This window comes from Oncorhynchus clarkii, chromosome 25 (genome assembly GCF_045791955.1).
Source record: "Oncorhynchus clarkii lewisi isolate Uvic-CL-2024 chromosome 25, UVic_Ocla_1.0, whole genome shotgun sequence".
In the NCBI taxonomy this organism is placed as follows: domain Eukaryota; kingdom Metazoa; phylum Chordata; class Actinopteri; order Salmoniformes; family Salmonidae; genus Oncorhynchus; species Oncorhynchus clarkii.
The window spans coordinates 33,629,749-33,636,783 of record NC_092171.1 but is presented as its reverse complement, the minus strand read 5'-3'; positions in this window follow the sequence as shown (position 1 = coordinate 33,636,783).

Genomic DNA, 7,035 nt, shown 5'->3' with positions numbered 1-7,035 from the left:
AGGCTATATACATTTTTATTATAGCCTACAGGTAACTGCCAGAATAAAGGAAACACCAACATAAAGTGTCTTAATAGGTCGTTGGACCACCACGAGCCAGAACAGCTTCAATGCACCTTGGCATAGATTCTACAAGTGTCTGGAACTCCCTTGGAGGGAGAAATTCAATAATTTGGTGTTTTGTTGATGGGGGTGGAAAACTCTGTCTCAGGCGCCACTCCAGATTCTCCAATAAGTGTTCCAATAAGTGTTCAGATCTGGTGACTGAGACACACACACACACTTTAAACCCCCTATGCTCCTTTGAGACCACTCATTCAAAGTCACTGAGATCTCTTATTCTAGCCATGGTAGCCAAAATAATGGGCAACTGGGAATTTTCATTCATGACCCTAAGTATGTTAATTGCTTAATTAACTCAGGAACTACACCTGTATGGAAGCACCTGCTTTTAATATACAGTGGTGCAAAAAATTATTTAGTCAGCCACCAATTGTGCAAGTTCTCCCATTTAAAAAGATGAGAGAGGCCTGTAATTTTCATCATAGGTACACTTCAACAAAAAGAAAATCCAGAAAATCACATTGTAGGATTTTTAATGAATTTATCTGCAAATTATGGTGGAAAATTAGCATTTGGTCACCTACAAACAAACAAGATTTCTGGCTCTCACAGACCTGTAACTTCTTCTTTAAGAGGTTCCTCTGCCCTCCACTCGTTACCTGTATTAATGGCACCTGTTTGAACTTGTTATCAGTATAAAAGACACCTGTCCACAACCTAAAACAGTCACACTCCAAACTCCACTATGGCCAAGACCAAAGAGCTGTCAAAGGACACCAGAAACAAAATTGTAGACCTGCACCAGGCTGGGAAGACTGAATCTGCAATAGGTAAGCAGCTTGGTTTGAAGAAATCAACAGTGGGAGCAATTATTAGGAAATGGAAGACATACAAGACCACTGATAATCTCCCTCGATCTGGCGCTCCACGCAAGATCTCACCCCGTGGGGTCAAAATGATCACAAGAACGGTGAGCAAAAATCCCAGAACCACACGGGGGGACCTAGTGAATGACCTGCAGAGAGCTGGGACCAAAGTAACAAAGCCTACCATCAGTAACACACTACGCAGCCAGGGACTCAAATCCTACAGTGCCAGACGTGTCCCCCTGCTTAAGCCAGTACATGTCCAGGCCTGTCTGAAGTTTGCTAGAGAGCATTTGAATGATCCAGAAGAAGATTGGGAGAAAGTCATATGGTCAGATGAAACCAAAATATAACTTTTTGGTAAAAACTCAACTCGTCGTGTTTGGAGGACAAAGAATGCTGAGTTGCATCCAAAGAACACCATACCTACTGTGAAGCATGGGGGTGGAAACATCATGCTTTGGGGCTGTTTTTCTGCAAAGGGACCAGGACGACTGATCCGTGTAAAGGAAAGAATGAATGGGGCCATGTATCGTGAGATTTTGAGTGAAAACCTCCTTCCATCAGCAAGGGCATTGAAGATGAAACGTGGCTGCGTCTTTCAGCATGACAATGATCCCAAACACACCGCCCGAGCAACGAAGGAGTGGCTTCGTAAGAAGCATTTCAAAGTCCTGGAGTGGCCTAGCCAGTCTCCAGATCTCAACCCCATAGAAAATCTTTGGAGGGAGTTGAAAGTCCGTGTTGCCCAGCAACAGTCCCAAAACATCACTGCTCTAGAGGAGATCTGCATGGAGGAATGGGCCAAAATACCAGCAACAGTGTGTGAAAACCTTGTGAAGACTTACAGAAAACGTTTGACCTCTGTCATTGCCAACAAAGGGTATATAACAAAGTATTGAGAAACTTTTGTTATTGACCAAATACTTATTTTCCACCATAATATGCCAGAGCTGCCAGTCTGCAGGATGCCGCCAAAGCTGCCAGTCTGCAGGATGCCGCCAAAGCTGCCAGTCAGCATGGAGCAGCCAGAGCCGCCAGTCAGCATGGAGCAGCCAGAGCCGCCAGTCAGCATGGAGCAGCCAGAGCCGCCAGTCAGCATGGAGCAGCCAGGGCCGCCAGTCAGCATGGAGCAGCCAGGGCCGCCAGTCAGCATGGAGCAGCCAGTCAGCATGGAGCAGCCAGAGAAGCCAGTCAGCATGGAGCTTCCAGATCTGCCAGTCAGCCAGACTCTTCCAGATCTGCCAGTCAGCCAGACTTCCAGATCTGCCAGACTCTTCCAGATCTGCCAGTCAGCCAGACTCTTCCAGATCTGCCAGTCAGCCAGACTCTTCCAGATCTGCCAGTCAGCCAGACTCTTCCAGATCTGCCAGTCAACCAGACTCTTCCAGATCTGCCAGTCAACCAGACTCTTCCAGATCTGCCAGTCAACCAGACTCTTCTAGATCTGCCAGTCAGCCAGGGGCCGCCAGTCAGCCAGGAGCAGCTGCCCCTCTGTCCCGAGCAGCCGCCCCTCTGTCCCGAGCTGCCGCCCCTCTGTCCCGAGCTGCCGCCCCTCTGTCCCGAGCTGCCGCCCCTCTGTCCCGAGCTGCCGCCCCTCTCTCCCAAGATGCCGCCCCTCTGTCCCGAGCTGCCGCCCCTCTGTCCATTGAGAAGAATTGCCATGGTGAGGCCACGGAAGCGGACAAGGTGGGGGACTAAGGCTACGGTGAAGTGGGGGCCACGTCCAGCACCAGAGCCGCCACCGCGGACAGATGCCCACCCAGACCCTCCCCTATAGGTTCAGGTTTTGCGGCCGGAGTCCGCACCTTGGGGGGGGGGGGTACTGTCACACCCTGACCATAGTTTGCTTTGTATGTTTCTATGTTTTGGTTGGTCAGGGTGTGAGCTGGGTGGGCATTCTAGGTTACATGTCTAGTTCTATGTTTGGCCTGATATGGTTCTCAATCAGAGGCAGGTGTTCGTCATTGTCTCTGATTGGGAACCATATTTAGGTAGCTTGTTTGGTGTTGGGTTTTGTGGGTGATTGTCCTTAGTGTCCTTTTTCTGTCGTGTGTATGTGCACCAGTATTAGGCTGTTTCGGTTTTCGTTACGTTTATTGTTTTGTAGTTTTTGTGTTGCTTCAGTTTCATTAAACATGGATCGCAATAGCCACGCCACATTTTGGTCTGACTCTCTTTCCCATACAGAAAACCGTGACAATTTACTCAAGTGTTTCCTTTATTTTGGAAATTACTGTACCTGTACGTTTGACATAACTATGAACCCACAGCCTGTCACGGTGTAGCCAATTTAAATCAAACAACTCTCATTGTTAGCTTATTAATTGAATTAGCTGTTGATAAGAGGCTCCTGTTTAGCTGTAATCAGCTTATTTTTGACCAACCTTTACTTGGCGATAGTTTCTTTGTTCTCAATTCAGAAGGCACCGGTGTTTTATGGATGCCTGTGTCCAGTTGCAGGTGGTACTCCAAAAACCAGAGAATATTCAGAAAGATATTAAATCTACTTTTGCACCGAGTGAGGAGTTCCCTTGCCATTTTTTTCTGCCAGACATCTTGCATTGCCCAACCTATTTGCAGAAATGAGTCGTTTCTAGGGCCCAATACGGATCTGGATAAAAGTAGTGCACTATATAGGGAATAAAGTACCATTTGGGACAGCGTGTGAGACGACAGATCAGTAAATAAGAACCACAGCAGCGCCCACCACATTGTGTCTGGGGACAGCTCATCTACTGGCCCCAAGCCAATTTAATTTAAATGTAAATTTCAGCGATGCGTGGAATTAAATGGCTTATATTACCAAAAAAAAAGTTACGTTAATACATGTATTTCAGACAGTCTCTCCAAACTCCACAACTCTAATTTCTCTATGTAATATACTACTAAGCTACTAAGGGGCGGGGCAGGGGATGGGCTGATGAAATGCATATTGTTTCAAACATTCTCCTCAAGCTGTTGGCCAATGGCATATATTTTTGAGTGTTATTTGTGTAAAGGCTCAAATACTCATCGATTTGGATTGGAGATGGTTAAAAGCACAACGACAGGAGAACGGAACAACTTTAGTATTGAGAGGAGAGAGAGAGCAGAAGAAGAAATGAGAAGGGAGGAAGCGGAAAGAGATATGGCAGGTCTGGCAGCAAAGCAGCATGGCCCCCTCGGTAGTTAGATTAACTGCAGGGTTGTTCAGATTCATATGTTTGTGAATAGTAGAATAATGTAATCTGGCCCCGGAACAGACCACTGGAAACATACTCTATGTTCATTTATAGCTCAACTCTTGAGGAATTTCTGTGAATTAAGGTTTTTCAGTTTGTGGTTTCAAAGTGGAGGAGTGGCTGTCAGGGTCACATGGTAAGAGATTTTCATGGCTGCCATGTGAGGAAAGTGTGGTCTTTTGTCCTCACACAGGACTAGTTATTAGGTGTGAAAAACATGTGACATCAAATCTGGCCTTTGACCTCTCAATTCTACATGGATTTAATGTGTTAAGATAGTCTGAATGCTTGATCTTTGATTCATGAAAGAGATGATTTTATTCTGTAGAAAAATCCATTATGTTAGGCAAAGGGACTGTCCCTTTTCTTACTGGATGCTATGGCTGTGGCCAGGGATGGAATTTAAGCTAGCATGAGGCTAGTACTTTTCAGACCTGCTACAGTAGTAGAAAAATGTGCCCAGATAGCCAGTACCCACTAGCCAGTACCCACAATCCTTCTGACATCAGCATATGGTGATTTGTGCCCAGTGGCAGCAGAAGATGGCTGCCTATGGCTGCAGCTCTGGTAGTACCCTATTCCCTACGTAGTGCACTACATAAATAGAGCACTATATAGGGAACAGGGTGTCATTTGGGACGCTACTACATTTTGGCCTTTTAGAGGGGTGAAGTAATGACCCACGGGAGCCCTGTAGCTGTCCTGGGAGACCCTTAGCTGACTTTACATGTAACATTGCACTGGTGATAATTATGCAGCTAGGCTTCAGTGGTTCTGGGTTTCCCTGAGCATAGATATGGTCCCTTATGGTCAGTCCTACTAAACATGGACCTTCCATAGGAGAACTGACCTCTACACTTTTAGGTTCTAGATAGCACCTTTTTTTTCTAATTGTAGCTTATAGGGTAAACCATTCTTAAGAATATTGTTTAATTTTTCCAATCCATGGTCACATTTAAAAGCAATGCATTAGTTAGGTGGAACATGTACAGTAAAGACACTCAGGAGCAATCTCATTTTTGTCACGCCCTGAGCTTTTTATGTCTCTATTTTGGTTTGGTCAGGGTGTGATTTGCGGTTGGCATTCTATGTACTTTTTTCTATGTTTTGTATTTCTTTGTTTTGGCCATGTATGATTCTCAATCAGGGACAGCTGACCATCGTTGTCTCTGATTGGGAACCATACTTAGGTAGCTTTTTCCCCACCTATGTTTTGTGGGTACTTGTTTTCTGTTTAGTGTTCTGCACCTGACAGGACTGTTTCAGTTTAATAAAAGTCATGAACACTTTCCATGCTGCGCTTTGGTCCGATTCTTCCTCATCAGACGACGACCGTTACAATTTTTGACTATGCTTTTGTCAAAAAGGGTAAAACTTAACATTGGAAGCCTGGCCCTGGGTTACTGTTAACTAAACTGCCCTATGCAGTCTGGAGCTGAGAGTAAGTAACTATTGTGTTCCAATACTAAAAGGGAGTTGGGGAACGAACTGTTAGAGTAGCAAATATAACAAGACAGGAACATGTCAATGGTTATCTACATGTCTCTTCTCTGTATGGTAAGAGCCTTTAGTGTCCTGCCATAACATCGTTTTAAAAAGTATAGCACAAAAAATAACATGTTGGCCCTGTAACATCCCATGTGTCATCTCCCTACAACAACAAACTAGGGACAGAGCATAGCATCAAAGAAACGCTGTCATTTAAGTTGCATAGTGACTTCAGAGACTATAGATGGCCTTGTTCCTGTGATCCAGGAGGATATGTCTGGCTGGTCATACTAAATGATAAATTCCCTGTTTCTTGGCAGGCTCCAAACAGTGTGTGTGTGTGTTTCTCTCCCTCTCTCTCTCTCTCTCTGTCTCTATCTCTGTGTCTCTGTGTTTGTTTGTGAAAAGAGAGAAAGAAAGCAGGACTCTGCAGGCCTTCTCTTCCTAGCAGACTGAAGACCCTTGCTTCTCTCCAGACTGTCTCTATTAGTCCCCTCTGTTGATCTGGGGCCTGAACAGGAGTAGCCACCATAGAGGCTCACTGGTCTGATCTATAATCAGGTTAACCCATCTTAAATGACCTGTTTTTTGGCGGCAGCATCAAGGAGGTCATACTAATGGCTGTATTTTTCTTCTGAGAATCCATTGATCTTATTATAGTAACACTTTATATTACAGCATGGTATAAAACAGTAGGTAACACTTTATTTTGTCATCTATGAACGTTAGAACATCTTAAAGAACACTCTGGCCTTAAATGGCCATAATCTTCACCCAGCACAGCCAGAAGACGACAGGCCACCCCTCAGAGCCTGGTTCCTCTCTAGGTGGGTTCCTGCCTTTCTAGAGTTTTTCCTAGCCATCGTGCTTCTACATCTGCATTGCTTGCTGTTTGGGGTTTTAGGCTGGGTTTCTGTATAGCACTTTGTGACATCTGCTGATGTAAAAAGGGCTCTATCAATACATTTGATATTTGGATAGTCCATTTGTAGATGCTTAACAGACTATCTACAGACGATCAGTAACGTATCAACTAACCTTAACCCTTAACCTAAACCCTGAACTTAACCCTTACCCTAGCTCTAACCTAACCCTAACCGTAACCTTAGCAAGCAGTTGATTATCAACAGCTCGTATACAGACTATCCAAATAAAGTGTGATGAAATAGTATTTAGAATCTTATTATTTAGCCATTTTAGAGGTGTCCCACACAAATGCCCAAAAACCACTGGGACAATCCCACTTCTGCCACCAGTGTCGCGACAGAGTGAACAGCTCCGTCACGGAGCTTTAACCAGCGATGTTGAGGTTACAGAGCAAGTACTGACTCCCTGTGTCATTAAAACCTGGGCATCTTAGAAGAGACAGTAGTAGACCTACATGCAAAGAAGAC